Source organism: Solanum dulcamara, chromosome 11 (assembly GCF_947179165.1).
Source record: "Solanum dulcamara chromosome 11, daSolDulc1.2, whole genome shotgun sequence".
NCBI lineage: Eukaryota > Viridiplantae > Streptophyta > Magnoliopsida > Solanales > Solanaceae > Solanum > Solanum dulcamara.
This window is the reverse complement of record NC_077247.1, coordinates 17,271,473-17,291,711: the sequence shown is the minus strand read 5'-3', so window position 1 is coordinate 17,291,711 and position 20,239 is coordinate 17,271,473.

Below are 20,239 nucleotides of genomic sequence, written 5' to 3'. Positions count from 1 at the left end.
TTGTATTTTATAGTAATTTATGTATTACAGAAATTCCATTTTAAATTATTTGTCCTATTTTTATTTGGCACGAAATTTAAGAAAATAAAAAAAGACTTGAATCTTGTGGTTTTAAATTAAACGTATGTCAAATATACTAAAATATCTTTTTAATTTTGTGTCTTAATCATGTCGCGTGAAAAATTAAAAATTAAAAAATTGATAAAAACAAAAAAGAGATTTTTCTAAACGGCCTAAAAAAAATAGGACAAATAAATTTAAACAAATAGAATATTTAATTTTTGTCCAAGGTAAACTAATACAGTAAAAAATAAAGATTTTCCTTGATAAAAGTTTGAGGGTAAATACTGTAAAACTGAAAGTGTAGCTTATCATAAATATATATAGAAATAATATTTTGATATTATAACAAAGAAATTGTGTACTACTAATGTTAATTTAATGTGCTCAAATAAATAAGTAAATAACTTTTTATAATTAATTTTTAAAATATTGATAAGTAAATAATAAATGTTAGTTAGTTTTAATTAAAACTTGATTACTTTTTAATATCCGCGCATCACGCAGGTACACATACTAGTACATAAATATAAAAGAGGATCATAGACGAGGTGATGTGGCACCTCTTTATAGCTTCCATTCATATTTATCTTAATTCTCCTTTTTTGACTTTTTTTCTTCTATTTTTTCTCAATCATTTATTTAGAAAGTATCTTGATAACTCACACCTCTACATCTTCATAAATTCTTCTCTTAATTATTATTAATAATATCCCTAACTATCAAACCTTTCATGTTCATAAACCCAATTACTTAATTTTGCATTAAAAAATCTCTTAATGATAAGCCAATAAAGGGAAATAAGAGACCAAGAAATTGTCATGGTTCAATCTCTTTCAAGAGGGTTATATTTCGTTCTGAGCAAGTCTTAGTAGTGTAACAAGAAAAAATTAGGACACCATTAAGAGAAACAAGTCATAATTGAAAGGTATTTTGCTAGGCTATGTATTACTTTGTTGGAGTAGCTTCTTTTTAAGGGATAAGGCATAAGTACACCCTCAAACTGTACCCAAAATCCCGGTGACACACCTAAACTTAACAAGGGTCTTATTACCCCAAAACTTTTAAGAACAAAATAAATACCACCGTGAAACTAAACAACCAAATCCTTGAGTAGGGAGTGACATGCACGTGCCTTGTTAGTCTGCTACGTATATTTTCTAATTTTTTTTTTATTATTCGATTACATTGTCTTTATTTTCTTTTTATTTTTCATTCTTTTTATTCTTAAATTGCTATTTTCATCTGTTGATGCTAAAACTTGAAGTCATTGGATTATGTAGTTATTCTTGAGCAATTGATGCTAAAATCAGTTGGAGTGTATTGTTTTAAGTAAGAAAAATGAGTTTAGGTTGAAAAATGAAAAATGAAAGTGCAAAATTTCTTAGACAGTCATTAACGAAGCACTAAGCTACTTCAAATTTGAATTGATTTACCACAAATGAACTCTGTTTTGAGTGGGTGATATCTCAAAAGATTCAGAGCATTCAAAAGAATTCATATCTAAAATTTGGGCTGATTTCATGAAGATTTAAGATAGATTTGGTTGAACGAATATACCAACCCAATTTCTCAAGTCATGATGACACCTATTATAACCCAAGAGTAGGTAAGCCAATCCGTAACCCGAAGTATCTAGTAATGGATTTAAGTGTAGAAACTAAACAAGAATAAGCAATTTCAATATAAACAGATTAGATAAGCGGAAGGCATACCAAAATAAATATATGTATTGATCCCTTCCAGAATCTGAAAGTCACTAGTACAGAGCTGACTAAACCCATAATTTAGCACCAAGAATTTCCAAAATCGAACTTAAAACGCCCAAGAAAACAGTTCCCAAAGTTTATTAAATTCTACTTCGAAATTCAATAAAAATAGCAACTAAAATCGCAATTTTACCTGCACCAAATGCCCCAAATAAGTTTTTGATAGCCCATAATATTTTTCTCGAAATTCCATGAGAGATAGGCTTTTGAATTGCTCAAATTGGACCTAAATTGGCCCAGAAATCACTTCTCAGAATTCTCCAAAATTTCACTTCAAAACAACAAAAGACAACAACTAAAATTCAAAATTTACCTCAAACGAAGTTCTCAAATCACCTTACGAGCTTACCAATGCGTTCCTCTCGAAAATCTCTTCAATTTGGACCTTTGAATCTCTGAAATTGAGCTCAAAATGGTGTAGAAATCGTTTGTCAAAGTTGACACTTAAATCTAAAAAGATTCGTGGTGAACAATAACCGCAATGAATAGTTATAGCACAGTCCAAAATTTAATTTTTTTTGATGCTCCAGACTCATCCGGAGTCCCATGACTGCAAACCATATATATTTTTTGATTGAAAAAAACATTTCTGACTCAGTGGTGCAATAAAACTTTCTAATGGAGGTCGTTTTGATAAAAAAAATGGGTCCTACACCCAAGCATAAATTTAAACCAAAATTACAAATGGGATCGAAATGAGACCAAAAGCCTCGGGACATCATGAAAGGTTGTTCTAGAACAAACTCTCTGGAGCTAACTGCTCTATGAAATTTCAATCCGAGCGTGCTTACCAAATATGTTGACCAAAGTCAATCTTATGCCAAGTTTCAAATGATAAAGCGCCAAATGGCCCCAAACTCATACCGATTGCCTCGATAATTATGCCGACTATGCAACTAGCCTACTTTGGCCATTCTGGAGCTAATGAAACTGTCAGAATTTTATTCTTAGGTTGTTTACCTGAAGTTATGATCGAAGTCAACTTTTCAAGTTATAAAAACTTCAAAATAGGAAAACGAGCCTAAACCCAAATGAACAACCAGGTGATCGAGCTACTGGTGCCACTAGGTCATAAATGACATGGGGGTGCTATAGAAATATTCTAAGTGATGAAACAGAAGCAGAAGTATGAAAATGATCGAAGGGTCATTACAACATCCACTACTAATAGAATATTCGTTCGTGAAAGTAAAGACGAGGATTACCTAAAGGCTCAAATAAGATGGGGAACTTCTCCCGCATCTCCTACTCGGTATCCTTGGTAGCCTCCTCGATTGGACGGTGTCTCTACTAGAACTTAAACACATGAATAGACTTAGAACAAAGCTGGTGATCATCTTTGGCTAATATAGCAATCGGCTCCTTAACAAAGGTTAGACGATCTTCTATCTCAACAGAATCATACTGAATCACGTGGGACTCATATGGAATATACCGGCGTAGCATTGAGAACCCAATACCGGAGAATATAGAATCAGAACCTAAAACCAATTAAGTAGAATCTGATGGTAATGAGGCTGAATTTCTAACCGGATGCTCAACAGAAGTATCCAAGTAACCGATCAAGTATCAAGTGACTGAGGTCGGACCACTAACTTGATGCTCTTTATAAGAATCCGAATGATCGAGGATGGACCTCTAACCGAATATTCATTGAGAGTGTCAATGTGGTTGAGGCTAGAGCATGAATCTGAATGCTCGATAAGGGTGCCAAAATATAGTTACTGCAAGTGCTCCCAATGGTCAATAGTTACAAAACTCCGTGGATCTCTATTCACACTTTCTAAATAAATAAAAGTATTTAAGCTGAACTCCAGACGAATCTTGAATCGCAGTACAAAACCCAGTGTCACCGCTGAAATATATGAAGCCACAAAATTGGGAGGTAAGGATAGAATGTCATCGGAGAAAGAGTCCCGCCTAACTAAGGCCTAAAAAGTCAGACTCAAGTCTGGTACACCAATCTACAAGGATCTAAACCAGTCGAAATGATATTTGGGAGAGACTGAGGCCCATCAGGTTCAAATCATACATTTCTAAGGCAAGCTCTAGTCAATCCTAGACTAAGGACAAACACACTTCATTTAAATAATAAGATAAGTATAAAAATACACCACAAGGCATAGATGATCGACAAGGCAAGTAGCATGCTCACAAGTACTCGATAAAATCCTAAAATAAGACTAAACCATGATTTCTAAATGTCTAAGCATGATTCAATAATACCCAACCCAAATTTCAACTAATCAACATGTAATCACTTTCTCAGGCTCAATCTAAAGAGGGGGAAACCGTAGCCTACTTGTAGGCCAATCACCTGCGCTTCCAATTAACTAAATTGAAACTTCCTCCTTCCAAGTGGTCTCTAAGTTCTTCCACACTATCAAAAATCGATATATAAAGTTAATACGGTCATTTTGACATTAAAATTACTAAAATCATAGAACCAGTTTTTGAGTAAAAACCGAGAATATGGAACCCACTCTGGTAATTTTGGAATTGACTTCGTGAAAAGGTCCCAAGCATTACACCAAACTTGTGTTTCAAAATGGAACTCAATTCGTGTCTCGGAAAAACCCCGAATCAACAATGCAAGAAAATACTAAATTAGTCACCATTAAAGTTATGGAAAGCAGCTAAAAGCAAGGTTATACCTCCAAAAAAGCTTTTCCAACCTTCCCAATCACTAACCCACATAGCCACAACAATATTGGATGCTTGGGACTTGAAATCACCAAATTTGACTTATATCGGAGGATAACTCACTCTTTGAAGGTGTTAGGACTGAATTAATTGCTTCTTGTCTTTTAAATAAAGATCAGACATAATTGGCCATCGCGATCGTAAGGACATGTGTCGCAATCTCGATCGCCCCTCAAAATGACCCTTGCAATTGCGTAGGTAAAGTCTCGCAATCGTGAAGACCAACTAGGTAAACTCCCAGTGAACTCTTCATTGCAATAGCGGCTAGGGGCCAAGCGATCGGGAAGCCTTAGAACAGTGACCCTCCGTGATTGTAAACATGATGAAGAAAGTCACTTGCACTAGCAACAGCTGCAACATGGAATTTTGGGCACTGTTCAAACTTTGACGGGGTACTCAAGATTCATTCGGAATTTTGTGTGCACAAATGAGATATGCTACCCCACTAAATTTGACATTTCAGACTTAATGGAGCATTCAAAATTCCCATTTGAGGTTATTTTAAGAAAATAAAAAGAGTCCTACACCCAAGTGCCATTTTTAGCCAAATTCCATAATGGGCTTCAAGATTAGATTGAAAGCCTCGAAAAGCGAATGAAGGGTCATTTTAGTCTAAACTCGACATTCTGGAACTAATCGACTGGACAGTGCCTCCAATAGACCATAACAATAGGAATGGGTCTCAATCGCAGCTGCCTAATATTTTTAGTTAGAATGGCCTTCGTCTCCTCTACAAAGGTTGAATGATCATCAACCTCAACTGAATCATACTGGCGCATCATCGAATCATGAAAGACAAGTGGATAGCTGATAGTTCTGGAGGTAGGCTAACTCATAGGCAACCTATCTGATTATCCTAGAAATCTCAAACGGTCTTATATACCTGGGGTAGAGCTTGCCCCGCCTCCCAAATGTCATCATGCCCTTCATGGGCAATACTTAGAGTCACCAATTGCAAACCTCAATGGTCAACACCTATGATCCCTATAACTTTGATGTCTACTATGAGCCATCCTGAGTCTATTCTGAATCACCCTCACCTAATCCAAGGCTTTCTAATATAAGTCTGTACCACGCGGCCTATGCTCCGTAGACTCAAACCAACCAACCGGAGAGTGACATTGCCTACCATATAAAATCTCAAACGAGGCCATCTGAATGCTAGAGTGGTAGCTATTGTTGTACGAAACTCTGCCAAAGGCAAGAACAGGTCCCACTGACCCCCAAAATCCATAACACAGGCCTGCAATATATCTTCAAGGACCTGAATAGAAAGCTCTAACTAACTATCATTCTGTGGGTAAAATACTATACTAAGGTGAACATGGGTGCCCAAATCCTCTTGAAAAGTCCTCTAAAAGAATTGTGAACCCCGGTCTGAAATGATATATACAGGCACATCATGAAGATGAACCACCTAAAAAGTTTAGATACGAGCCAACCTCTCGGCACTGAAGGAAGTATGAATGGGAAGAAAGTGTGCCGACTTGGTCAATCAATTCACGATGATCCAAATACTTTCAACACCTCTGAAAGTCCGAGGCAAACTCACAATGAAGTACATGGTGATATACTCCCACTTTCACTTTAGAAAGTATAATCTCTGAAACTCACCACCAAGCTTCATACGCTCGGCCTTCACCTGATGGAAACATAAATAATGTGACACATAGTCCTAGATGTCTTTCCTTATATCACTCCACCAGTAGTTCTACCTAAAATCACTATATATCTTAGCTATGCTCGAATGGATGGAATATATGGAATCATGAGCCTCGCTAAGAATCAGCTAAATTAAACCCCCAACTCTTAGAACACATAATCATCTGGTGAATCTCAAAAGCCCATCTGAATCTAAAGTAGCCTGACCAGCATCACCTGCCAACATGCTATCTCTAAGTGCCATCAAAGACTAATCCTGAACTAATGACCACAGATTCGATCTAGAAAAGAGGACTGAACCCCTACATGGGCTGATACTCGTATGGAATCTTAAATATCAATTAATCGTCGGTTAGCTAAGGACTGGATATTCAAAGCCAATAATCACTCTGAAATAGAAAGAAAGCTTAGACTACCCATACTCACTGCCTTCCGGCTCATGGCGTCCGCTACTACATTCGCCATGCCCGGATGGTAGAGAATATAGAGGTCATAGTCCTTCAGGAACTCAATCTACCGACACTTCCTCAAATTAAGGTCCTCTAGCTCATAATGTACTAAAGCATCATGTGATCAGTCTAGAACTCACAATGGACTTCATATAGATAGTGCCTCCAGATCTTAAGTATGAACACTACTACTGCCAACTCTAAGTCATGGGTGGGGTAGTTATACTCATGTAACTTAAGATGCCTCGACGCATAAGCTATGACCTAGCCTCGCTGTATCAATACACAAAACCCTATGCCAGATGTGTCATAATATACTATGAAGCCCTTGCCCTAAACTGAAAGTGTCAAAATATGAGCGGTGGTAAGTAACTCCTTGAGCCTCCAAAAGCTTATCTCACACTCCTCCGACCACACAAAAGGAATATCTTGATGAGTGAACTGAGTCAATAGGGATACAATAGTAGAAAAACCCTCGATAAAGCATCAATATTAACTAGCTAACCCGACAAAGATACGAACCTCGATAACAGAAGTAGGCCTATCCGAATCACAAATAGCCTCAATTATTTCTAGATGAACTATAATACCATCCTTGGACACCAGGTGCCTCAAGAATGCTATAGGCTTATGCCAAAATTCACACTTTGAGAACTTGGCTTATAGTCATTGATCTCTCAAAGTTTGAATAACTATCCTGAAATGCTACTTATTCTCACTTTGGCTCTGCTAGTATACCAATATATCATCAATGAAACAATAAAAAAAATAATCAAGGTATGGCCTGAACACTCGAGTCATCAAGTCCATAAAGGTGGCAGGGGCATTAGTCAACCCAAATGTTATTAGAAGAAACTCATAGTGTCTTTAATGAGTCTTAAATGTAGTCATAAAGATGTCTGATGCCCTAATCCATAACTTATGGTAATCATACCTCAAGTCTATCTTACAAAACACTACGGCACCCTAAAGTTGATTAAATTAATCATTAATGTGAAGCATGGGGTAACAATTCTTCACCGTCACTTTGTTCAGCTGCCTGTAGTTAATGCACATCCTCATAGTCCCATCCTTTTTCTTCACAAACAGAATATGAGCACCTCATGGTGACACACTCGAATGTATGAACCCCTTAACTAATAGGTCCTCAAGCTTAACACTGAGCTTTTGGAGCTCTATTAGTTCCATCCGATATGGTGGAATAGAAATAGGCTGGGTACCTGGCTCCAAGTCTATGAAAATATTAGTGCCTGGCTCCAAGTCTATGAAAAAAATCAATATCACGCTCTAGGAGAAGTCCAAGTAGGTCCATAGGGAACACATCCATTAAATCTCTAACCACAGGAACAGAGTCAACTAAAGGGCCTTCTCTACTAACATCATACATATAGGCCAAGTAAGCTAGATAACCTGAACCAACCAACCATTGAGCCCGCATAAAAGAGATAAGCCTTGTCAGTGTGTGACTGCAAGAACCCTACCATAATACTAGAGGAATACTAGGCATGGCTAAGGTAACGATCTTGGCGTAGCAATCCAGGACTGCATGGTAAGGTAATAACCTGTCCATGCCTAGAATCACATCAAAATCTAGCATATCTAGCAGAATAAGGTAAAATCTAGTATCATAACCCTGGATGGTCACTAAGAAAGACCGTAAAACCTGATCTACTACTAAAGACTCACCTACCGCGGTAGAAACATGAATCGACTCTACCAAATACTCGGACATCAAACCCAATCAGGGAGCATAATAGATAGATGCATACAAAAAGGTAGATCCTGGATCAAATAAAATATGGCAGGCTGGTGGCATAATAGAAGCATACTTGTAATGACATCATCAGATGCCTCAACCTCTGCCCACATTAGAGCCACATAGAAATGGCCCTGAGCACATCTACCTGATGTGTCTAGCCTACTACCTAACTTGCCTCCCTATGCTCTGCCTCTAGAACCCTATCAGCCTCCACGATAATCCTGGCCCTAAACTCTATCTCTAACTAGAGGATACACTACTGCCACTGGTATAGCTGCTGAAGGGCTGGTACAATCTCCCCTTACCCTTACTGGGGGAACTCTCGGGATTAATGGTCTAAGCTACCATAGTCATAGCATACTTAAAAAGATCAACCTATAACTCTACGACCTAAAGAATCGACATCCAATCCACTCGAACCCTGACCCATGCTAGGACCACTAAGCTGATACTGGCTACTGTCAAAAGAAGGTAATGCCGCCTGAATAGTCTAGCTAAACTGACCTGCCGAAACCTCTAGAGGGGCCTATCATAAAATTCCACTCCTCTAGTCTAGGACCCAATGTTACTACCTTAGTAGCGAGTCCTCTTATTGCTGCCCCCTTGGGCCTCTAGATGAATATACTCCATAGACTAAGTATGGTCGACCACATCTAGAAATGAACAGACCGCTAAAACCTGATGCTCCATATCAAACCTCAGTCTGTACCGTAACCTAGACACAAAGCAACAAACTCTCTTCCTTTCTATGGGTAAAATCATGATGGCATAGAGGGACATCTCATAGAACCTCGCCTTATACTATGAGATGGTAATAGAAATCTGCTCTAACCTACATAACTGATCACGAAGCCTATCCCTGATGCTTTATAGTATGAAATGGGCACAGAAATCCTCTGAGAACTCATCCCAAGATACATAAGGCAACCCTGCTAGCCTTGATTGCAGGTACAAGCGCCACCACAGCCCAAAGGGCATGCAAAACTTATGTATGGTAAAGTCAGCTCCTCTCGACTCCAAGAAGCCTAAGGACTGAAGCTACTCCTAGCATGTAGTCAGAAACTCATGGGTGTTCTCGCCAATCACATAGTAAATATTAGCGGTGAAAGTCTCTAAAATACCCCAAGCATCTTCTACTTGTAGTAGCATGACCCCGTCATCTATACTCGGCTGTGTAGCCACATGAGCTGGTAGTGGCTGGCCCTCTAGGGCTATTGATGCAAGCTAACCCTATGGTGCTGGGGTAGGAGCAGAAGGTAGGGCCTATCTTATCTCACCTATAGTTGCTAGAATCTAGGTGAGTATGGCATGAAGTTATGGTGTTGCAGGTTGTGTAGGTGGTGGTTGGGTTGGTCCTGGCCCTATCAGCTATAGAGGTACAAATGCTGCCTGTACCTCCTCTTCGGGCTCAGGAACCTTTTATATGTAATAGGTAGATAACGCAGCCCTTGTATAACCTCTAGGTCAGCCTCTACCTCTAGATGGGGCTCTATCTACGATCTTGAGTGCATCATCCTCGACCATTATGACTCGCGTGCGAGCCATCCTGTGAAAGAGTGGAGCAAGTGAGATTTCAAGGAACCATTAAGACCCACACTGCACGAAAGTGAAACAAAAGGGGGAGTATTCCTAATGGCATCTTGTAGCCTCCCGAAGATATGCTATGGATGTCTTCACACTGATACGCAAGACCCTACTAGAGGTTAGCTATGCACAAATGAGACTAGTGAACCTAAGCCAATACGTAACCCCAAAAACTAGTAATGGGTTTAATGGTAGAAACTAAACAAGAGTAAGCAAGTTTAACATAAACAAAATAGATAAGCAGAAGATAAATAAAAATAAATATATACAATTGATCCCTCCCTGAACCTGGAAGTCTCTAGTACATAACTGACTAAATAAAAAGAGTACAAATTCCAAAAGTGGACCACAAAAATAAAATCAAAAGAATAGAGAGAGAGAGAGATGGAGACCTGAATAGTACAAAATGCCAAGTGCTCACCCCTGTCTTCAGATCAGACTACTCCAAGCTCGAATATATGTTGGCCACTGATTCTCAGACCTGCATCACAAAAATAGATGCAGAATGTTATATGAGTACCTAAATAATAGGTACCCAGTAGGCATCAAAGGCCGACTAAGCTTTGAAAAGTAACAACAATATGAAAAGAAGGAATAGGACAGAAGAAGGTCAAGAGAGGAAGTCTAAAATAAAGTAATAAAGTGCATATGAGTGTAGAAAAAACTAATTAAAATAATCTACCACTAAACTACACCTAATTGGACTCCTATAAGGCTAGAAGGTACACTCGTGCGCAAGTTTAAATAAAAATCCGACCGAAACCCCATAAGCCCAATGAGTACCCAAAATATCTATAACTACTGAGAATTGAAACTGAAAACCCAAGACCAGAGAATATGGAACAAGAAACTCAACCCAATTCATTAGAATCTAATAGTACAAAGACCAGACCTCTAATTGGATTCTCAACAGAAGTGTCCAAGTAACCGATCAAGTATCAAATAACTGAGGTCGGACCACTAATTGGATACTCTTTATAAGGATCCAAATAATCGAGGTTGGAGCTTGAGTATATATGCCCGATAGAGGTGCCTAATATAGATACTACAAGTTCTCCTAATGTTCAATAGCTACCAAGCTCTATGGATCACCATCCACACTTTCTCAATCAATAAACAAATCTTGAATCGCAGAATGCAACTCTTTGTCGTCGCCAAACCTCATAAAGCCAGAAATTGAGAGGTAAGGATATAATGTCATTGGAGCAAGCATCTAGCCTAACTATGGCTCAAACTATCAGACTCAAGTCTGCTATACTAGTCTACAATGATTTAGGCCGGTCGAAAAGAAGTTGAGGCAAGACTAAGGCCTATCGGGTCCAAATTATACATTTCTAAGGAAAGTTGTAGTCAACCCTAGTCTAAGTCCAAGCATACTTCATTTAAATAATAAGACAAGTACAAATACACTACAAGGCATGGATGATCAACAAGGCAAGTATCAGGCTCACAAATACCCGATTAAATCCTAAAATAGGCCTAAAACAAGATTTCTAAACATCTAAGCATGATTCAATAATACCCAACCCAAATTCTCACTAATCAGCACACAATCACATTCTCAAGCTCTATCTAAAGAGGGGGAAGCCGTAGCCTACCTGCAGGCCGATCACGCAAGCTTCAAATTTACTAGACCGGAGCTTTCCCCTTCCGTAAAGAAAGTTGGATGAAGAGAAAGAGTTGAGAAAGTTGGTACATTCGAGATGAAGAGAAATGCACATAAATTGTATTTTCATGTTTATATTTTATAGTAATTTATGTATTAAAAAAATTCTATTTTAAATTATTTGTCCTATTTTTATTTGGCATAAAATTTAAGAAAATAAACAAAGACTTTAATCTTGCGGTTTTAAATTAAACATATGTCAAATATATTAAAATATCTTTTTAATTTTTTGTCTTAGTCATATCGCGTGGAAAATTAAAATTAAAAAAATGATAAAAAAACAAAAAAAGAGATTTTTTAAAAGACCGAAAATAGGACAAATAAATTTAAACAACTAGAATATTTGATTTTTGTCCAAGGTAAAATAATACAGTAAAAATAAAGATTTTCCTTGATAAAAGTTCAAGGGGGTAAATATAGTAAAACTGAAAGTGTAGCTTATTATAACTATATATAGAAATAATATTTTGATATTATAACAAAGAAATTGTGTGCTACTAATGTTAATTTAATGTGCTCAAATAAATAGGTAAATAACTTTTTATAATTAGTTTTAAAAATATTGATAAGTAAATAATAAATGTTAGTTCAATTTAATTAAAACCTGATTTCTTGTTTAATATCCGAGCATCGCGCGGGTACATATACTAGTACATAAATATAAAAGAGGATCATAGACGAGGTGATGTGACATCTCTCTATGGCCTCCATTCATATTTATCTTAATTCTCTTTTTTGGACTTTTTTTTCTATTTTTCTCAATCATTTATTCAAAAAGTATCTTGATAACTCACACCTCTACATCTTCATAAATTCTTCTCTTAATTATTATTAATAATACCCATAACTATCAATCCTTTCATGTTCATAAACCCAATTACTTAAGTTTGCATTAAAAATTCTCTTAATGATAAGCCAATAAAGGAAAATAAGAGACCAAGAAATTGTCATGGTTCAATCTCTTTCAAGAGGGTTTTATTTCGTTCTGAGCAAGTCTTAGTAGTGTAACATGAAAACATTAGGACACCATTCAGAGAAACAGGTCATAATTGAAAGGTATTCTGCTAGGATATGTATTACTTTGTTGGAGTAGCTTTATTTTAAGGGATATGACATAAGTACACCCTCAAACTATACCCAAAATCCCAATGACACACCTAAACTTAAAAAGGGTTCTATTACCTCCCTAAACTTTTAAGAACCGAATAAATACCACCCTTAAACTAAACAACTAAATCTTTAAGTAGGGATTGATATACACGCACCTTGTTAGTCTTCCATGTATATTTTCTAATTTTTTCTTTTTTTATTATTCGATTACATTGTCTTTATTTTCTTTTTGTTTTTCATTCTTTTTATTCTTAAATTGCTATTTTCATCTGTTGATGCTAAAACTTGAAGTCGTTGGATTATGCAGTCATTCTCGAGCAATTGATGCTAAAATAAGTTGGAGTGTATTGTGTTAAGTTAGAATATTGAGTTTAGGTAGAAAAATGAAAGTGTAAAATTTCTTAGGCAGCCATTAACCAAGCACTAAGCTACTTCAAATTCGAATTGGTTTATCGCAAATGATCTCTGTTTTGGTGGGTGATATCTCAAAAGATTCAGAACATCTAAAGGAATTCATATATAAAATTTAGGTTGGTTTCAAGAAGATTTAAGATGGATTTGGTTGAAAGAATGTCACGACTCGATTTCTCAGGTCATGGTGGCACCTACTATAAACCACGAGTAGGTAAGTCAATCCGTAACTCGGAGCCTCTAGTAATGGATTTAAGGGTAGAAAGTAAATAAGAATAAGAAATTTTAACATAAACATAATAGATAAGCGGAACACAAACCAAAATAAATATATGCAGCTGATCCTTCCTAGAACCTGGAAGTCACTAGTATAGAGCTAATAAACAAAAAGAGTACAAGTCCCACAAGTGGATCACAGAAACAAAACTTGTATCAAAAACAAAAGACTAGTCTTGTTATGACCCAATTTCTCAGGTCATGATGGCACCTACTATAATCACTCAGTAGGTAAGCCAAAATCATAACCCAAAATTATACGTAATGGGTATAAGGGGGAAATACTAAACAGAACTAAGAGGAACTGAATAAGTACCGAAATAAGGAAGAACAAGATAAATATATACAAATACATAAAAAGAATTCCTCGTAGAACCTGAAAGTCACTAGTATAGAGTTGCTACCAAAATAAAATGAGTACAAGTCCCAAAAATAGACCAAAATATATACAATACTGGATAGTATCAAAAGTACACAAAGACGGGCCATCTAAACTGAAGGAGATAGAAATGATCTCAAAATAACAAGTGCTCACCCTGGTCTCCGAAACTAGCTGCACCAGGATCGATCTATTCGCAACGGTAGCTGGTGCTTGGTCCTACATCAGAAAGTAGATGTAGAGTGTAGTATGAGTACTAGAAATAACGAGAATTATAGGTTGACTATGAAGGAAAGGTAAAAATAATATGAAAAAGAGGAATAAGCCTAAACAAGAGTCATAATAAGTATCTCAGGTAAAGAAGGTAAATATCCCAATGAATAGAAAGTTACAAACTAGGAAGACTACAACTAGCTACACCTAATTGGGCCCATGTAAGCCTACCCGGGACACTCGTGAGCAAGTTTAAATAAAACTCAGATGAACCCCCATAAGCACACCAGGTACACAGAATAACTATGACTACACAGACTAGGAACTAAGAATCTATGATACAAAGAACTAAAGAACCCTATCATTTCCAAACCAAGAATCTCCACAAATCAATTAGCCATGAATGCTCTAGGGGCCGAGGCCGGGACTAGCATATGGATGCCAACTCGAATTCTCAATATGGTCAATGTGGGGACTAGAATCGAATGCTCGCCATAATCCATTGGTACGGGTCAAGATTGGAACCTAGATGCTCACCATATAAGCTGGTAGAGCCCGGGACTGGGACCCGAATGCTCTCCAATGAAATTCTAGAATGGAGGCCTGGACTGGGACCCGGATGCTCATAGATAGAATTTAAGAACGGAGGCTGGGACTAGGACTTGAATGCTCATAGATGGAATTTCAAAACGGATGCCGAGACTGGTCCCCGGATGCTCGCAAATGATTTAATTGATGGTGTTGAATATTCTCCTTTCAAATTGAACACTGATAACCATAGAGCATCTCTTCCACAATGAATCAACTGATATATCGCCAGGGCTGAAATTGAAACAAGAAGTCTAGTATCACCAACAGTCTCAAAAGTTGCAATCATAGGAAGTTATAGGTGATGTTGTTTAGGAGAGCAAAGTTACCGCCTAGCTAAGGCCCAACTATCAGACACTAGTCCACTATACCATTCTATAAGGATCTAAGCCCGTTGGAGTAATGTTAGGGCACCTAACAAAAGTTCCACAACCTATACTAAGGCCAACATGTTCCAAAATATCAAGTATAAGAAATCGATGCCACTTGAAGTATTAACATTTAACAAAAGAGATCACATGCTTTCAATTGCCCGAAATACCCGATAAAAACCTAAAACATGATTTATAGCACCTAAGATATATAAATAAGATACACAACCCAGAATTCCATCCATATCAACAGGCTTTCACACATTCCAGCTCAATCTAAAGAAAAGAAAGTCGTAGCCTACCTGTAGGCTCAACACGAGTGCTCCAAATAAATTTTCCAAAGCCTTTCCTTTTTGTACGATCTCGGAACGGTGCCACAATATCAAAAAGAGACTCACAATATCAATACAGTCGTTATGACATCAAAATTCTCAAATTCGAAGACAGTCCAATTTCATAGTCAAAATTAGGAATTATGGTACTCGCGCTAAAAGTTTCGAAACTAACCCCAAAAAATAGATCTGATCAGTCCCTGGAACTCATATCCGAAATTATGATACAATTCTGGGCTCGAAAGCTCCACAAATCAGTTTATTCATCAAAACCCAATTCTAGGCCAAAATCAATTATAAGGGCAGCAACTATTTACCCAAAAATCACCAAAACTATTTATGCAATAATCACCAAAACGAAGCCTCAACAGCTAAAACCAACTATACCATGACGTTCCTCACAAAAAGCCCCACAATTTAGAACCAAGAATTTCCAAAATCGAACTTAAAATGCCTAAGAAACCGGTCCATAAATTATATCAAAATTCCACTCTAAAATACAAAAAAAAACAACGGGCTAAATTCATGATTCTTACCTCCATCAAAAGCCCCAAATCAGTTTCTAATAGCACCACGAGGTTCTCCCCAAAATTCCATGTTAGGTAGGCTTTTGAATTGCTCAAATCGGACATAAATTGGTGAAGAAATCACTTCTCAGAATTTTTCAACTTTTACTCAGAAAACAACAAAAGATAGTAGGTAAAATGCAAAATTTACCTCAAACAGAGTTCCCAAATCACCTTACGAGTTACCGATGCCTTCTTCTCAAAATTCCCTTCAATTTAGACCTTTGAATCACTGAAGCTTAGCTCAAAATGGTGGAGAAATCGATGGTCAAAGTTGAGACTTAAATCCAAAAAATTCGCAATGAACAGTAACTGCGATAAATAGTGATAACACAGTCCAAATTTTGATTTTTTTAATGCTCCAGACTCAGTTGGAGTCCCATGAACACAAACTATCTATGAATTTTGATTGGAAATAATATTCTAGATCAATGGTGTAGTCAAAATTTCTAATGGAGGTTATTTCTATGAAAGTAGGTAGCATAACCGAGCACCAATTCAAACCAAAATCACAAATGGGCTCGAAATGAGACCGGAAGCCTTGGGACACACACAAAGTTCATTCTAGACCAAAGTTAAAATTTCAGAGCTAACCGTGTTGACGATGTTTTAAGTTAAGCGCATTTACCAAGAATGTTGACCAAAGTCAACCTTAGACCAAGTTTCAAATGCTAAAGAGCCAAATGACCCCAAACTAATACGGATTGCCTCGATACTCATGCCGACCACGCAACTAGCCAAATTTGGATATTCTGGAGCTGATGAAACTGTCAGAATTTTGTTCTAAGGCATTTACCTGAAGTTATAACCAAAGTCCACTTTTTAAGTTATAAATGCTCCATAACAGAGAAATGGGACTAAAACCCAAAAGAACAACTAGGCAACTGAGCTACCAGCCAGCAGGTCATAAATGACCTGGGGTCCCTATAGAAATTCTCTAAACAACAAAATGAAAGCAGAAATACGAAAATGACCATAAGGGTCATTACATAGTCATATATATAGAGAGAAAGTACAAAATGGAAAGTGCTTACCCCCATCTTCAGATTAGAATGCTCCAAGATCGAATCAACGCAGGGTTCCCTCATCTGAGATTTCTAGGGAAGAGGATCAAGTTGGCCCTTGCGAATAGCTTGATGCACTATCTCCCTTCAACCCTTTAAGCGAAATGCGGCAAAAGAAAAGGAAGGAAAATCCATGGACCGACCCTATCATCTCCACCCCATAGGAACTACGAGATCTCTCTTATCCTTTCGTTTATCCGCATCTTTTTTGTCTATTTTGCTTTACAACTTAGAATCAGATTTCTTTATTTTTTGTTTATGCAAAAGATTTCAGTTGCTAAAAAGATATGATCTATATATCATATCTTGTCTGGTTCTTTAAATCAAGATAATGCGAAGTGAAGGGTTGGTTATTAATTCTATAGTTTTTAGTTCATACTATGTGGGCTGGGCTTTTTTAATCCTAACCCTAAAAAACCAATGAGTCACATACTAATATGGTCGTATAGTAGATATACTGAGTAATCGCTGCTGGCCACTGGTGCCCGAACCTGCATCACGAAAAAAAATGCAGAGTATAGTATGAGTACCAAAATAATAGGTACCCAATAGGCATCATTGGCTAACTGAGCTTTGAAAAGAAACACAATATGAAAAGAAGGAATAGGACAGAGCAAGGTCAAGTACAGAAGTTTAAAATAAGGTAATGAAGTGCACATGAATGTAGAAAGAACTAACTAAAATAATATATAGCTAAACTATACCTAACTAGACCCCATAAGAGCAAAAGATACACTAGTTCGTAGGTTTAAATAAAAAACCCGGTTGAACCCTCATAAGCTCGACGAGTACAAAAAATAGCTGTAACTACTAAGAACTGAAATTGAGAACCCAAGAACGCAAAATATAGAATTAGAACCTCAACTTAATTATATAGAATCTTGCAAAATGGAGGCTGGACCTCTAACCGGATGCTAAAAAGAAGTATCTAAGTAATCAATCAAGTATAAAGTGACTAAGGTCGGACCACTAACTAGATGCTATTTATAAAGATCCGAATGATTTAGGTTGGACCTCTATCCAGATGCTCATCGAGAGTGTCATTGTGGTCGAGGCCAGAGCTTGAATCCAGATTCCCAACAAGGGTGCCAAAATATAGCTACTATAAGTGCTCTCAATGGTAAATAGTAACAAAATGCAATGGATCATTGTTCATACTTTCTAAATCAATAAAACTATCTAATCTGAACTCCAAACAAATCTTGAATCACAGAACGGAACCCGGTGTCGCTGCGGAAACATGTGAAGCCACAAAATCGAGAGGTAAGGATAGAATTTCATCGGAGCAAGCATCCCACCTGACTAAGGCCTAAACTGTCAGATTCAAGCCTGCTACACCACTCTACAAGGATCTAAGCTGGTCAAAATGACGTTGGAGAAAGACTAAGTCCTATCGGGTTCAAATCATGCATTTCTAAGGCAAGCTCTAGTCAACTCTAGACTAAGGCCAAACATGATTCATTTAAAAAATACGATAATTATAAAAATACACCACAAGGCATGGATGATCGACAAGGCAAGTAACATGCTCATAGGTACCTGATAAAATCAAAAAATAGGCCGAAAGCATGATTTCTAAACATCTAAGAATGATTCAATAATACCCAACCCAAATTCTAACAAATCAACACGTAATCACATTCTAAATCTCAATATAAAGAGGGGGAAATCGTAGCCTATTTGTAGGCCAATAACGTGTGCTCCCAATTCACTAGATTGTCCTTGTACTCGTCAGTTTACTTTTATATATATAAGATGAATTTTTTTTTTAAAAAAAATAAAAATTCACTAGATTGAAGCTTTCTCCTTTCTAACAACCTCTAAATGCTTCCACTATATCAAAAATAGATACACAAAGTTAATACGGTCATTTTGATATTAAAATTACTAAAATCGGAGACAAACCAATTTTTGAGTCAAAAACGGAAATGTAGAACCCCTCTTATAATTTCAGAATTGAGTCTGTTAAAAGGTCCCAAGCACCACTCCAAAATTGTGTTTTAAAATGGAACTCAATTCTTGTCTCTAAACAACCCCGAACCAACCATGCAAGAAAATACTAAATTAATTACCATTAAAGTTATGGACATTAGAAAAAGCAAGATTATACCTCTGGAAAAGCTTTTCTGACACTTCCCGATTACTATCCACATAGCCACTACAATGTCGGATGCCTCAGACTTGAAATCACCAAAATTGGACTTATATTAGAGGAGAAATCACTCTTTGAAGGTGTTGGGACAAAACTGTCCGCATTTGGTCTTTTAAATAAAGACTAGACACAGTTTCCCATCGCGATTGTAAGGACACGTGCCACTATTGTTATCGCCCCTCAAAATGACCCTCGCAATCACGTGGGTCAGGTCTTACAATTGCGATGACAAAATGGGTAAACTCCAGTCAACTCTTTATCGCAATCACGGCCAGGGGCCAAGCAACCGGAATGCCTTAACATAGTGACCCTGAGTGATTGCGAACGCGATGAAGAAAGTCACCTGCACCAACAACTGCTGCAACATGGAATTTTTTGCATTTTCTAAGTCTCTGATGGGGTGCTCGAGATTCATTCAAAATCTCATGAGTGCAAATGAGATATGTTATCCCATTAAATTTGACATTATGGACTCAATGGAGCATTCAAAATTCCTATTCTAGGTCATTTTAACAAAAATTGAGTCCCACACCCAAGTGCCATTTTTGCCAAATTCCACAACAAGCCTCGATATTAGATTAAAAGCCTCGAAAGGCGAATGAAGGGTCATTCTAGACCAAACTCGACATTCTGAAACTAACCAAGCTGGCAGAATTTTTATCTAAGTGCATTTTTCAAGAATATTGACTAAAGTCAACCTTAGGCAATATTTTAAAAGCTAAAATGTCAAATGGCCCCACACGTACACTAATTGCCTCGATACTCATGCTAACTATGCTACTAGCCTAATTTGGCGATTCTATAGCTGATGGAATCATCAGAATTCCATTATGAGGTCATTTATATAATTTTATGACCGAAGTCAACTTTTCGAGTTATAAAATCTCTAAAATAGGGAAATGGGACTAAAATCCAAACGAACAACCAGACAACTGAACAGTCAATTCCAGTAAGTCATAAATGACTTGGGGTCACTACAGGAATGCTCTAAATAATGAAAAGCAGGAATTAAAGCAAAAATGACCTAGAGCGTCATTACAACATCCACTACTAAAATGGACTTTTTTCTATGAAAGTAAGAGTAAAGAAGTACCAAATGGCTTAGATAAGCCGAGGAACTACTTC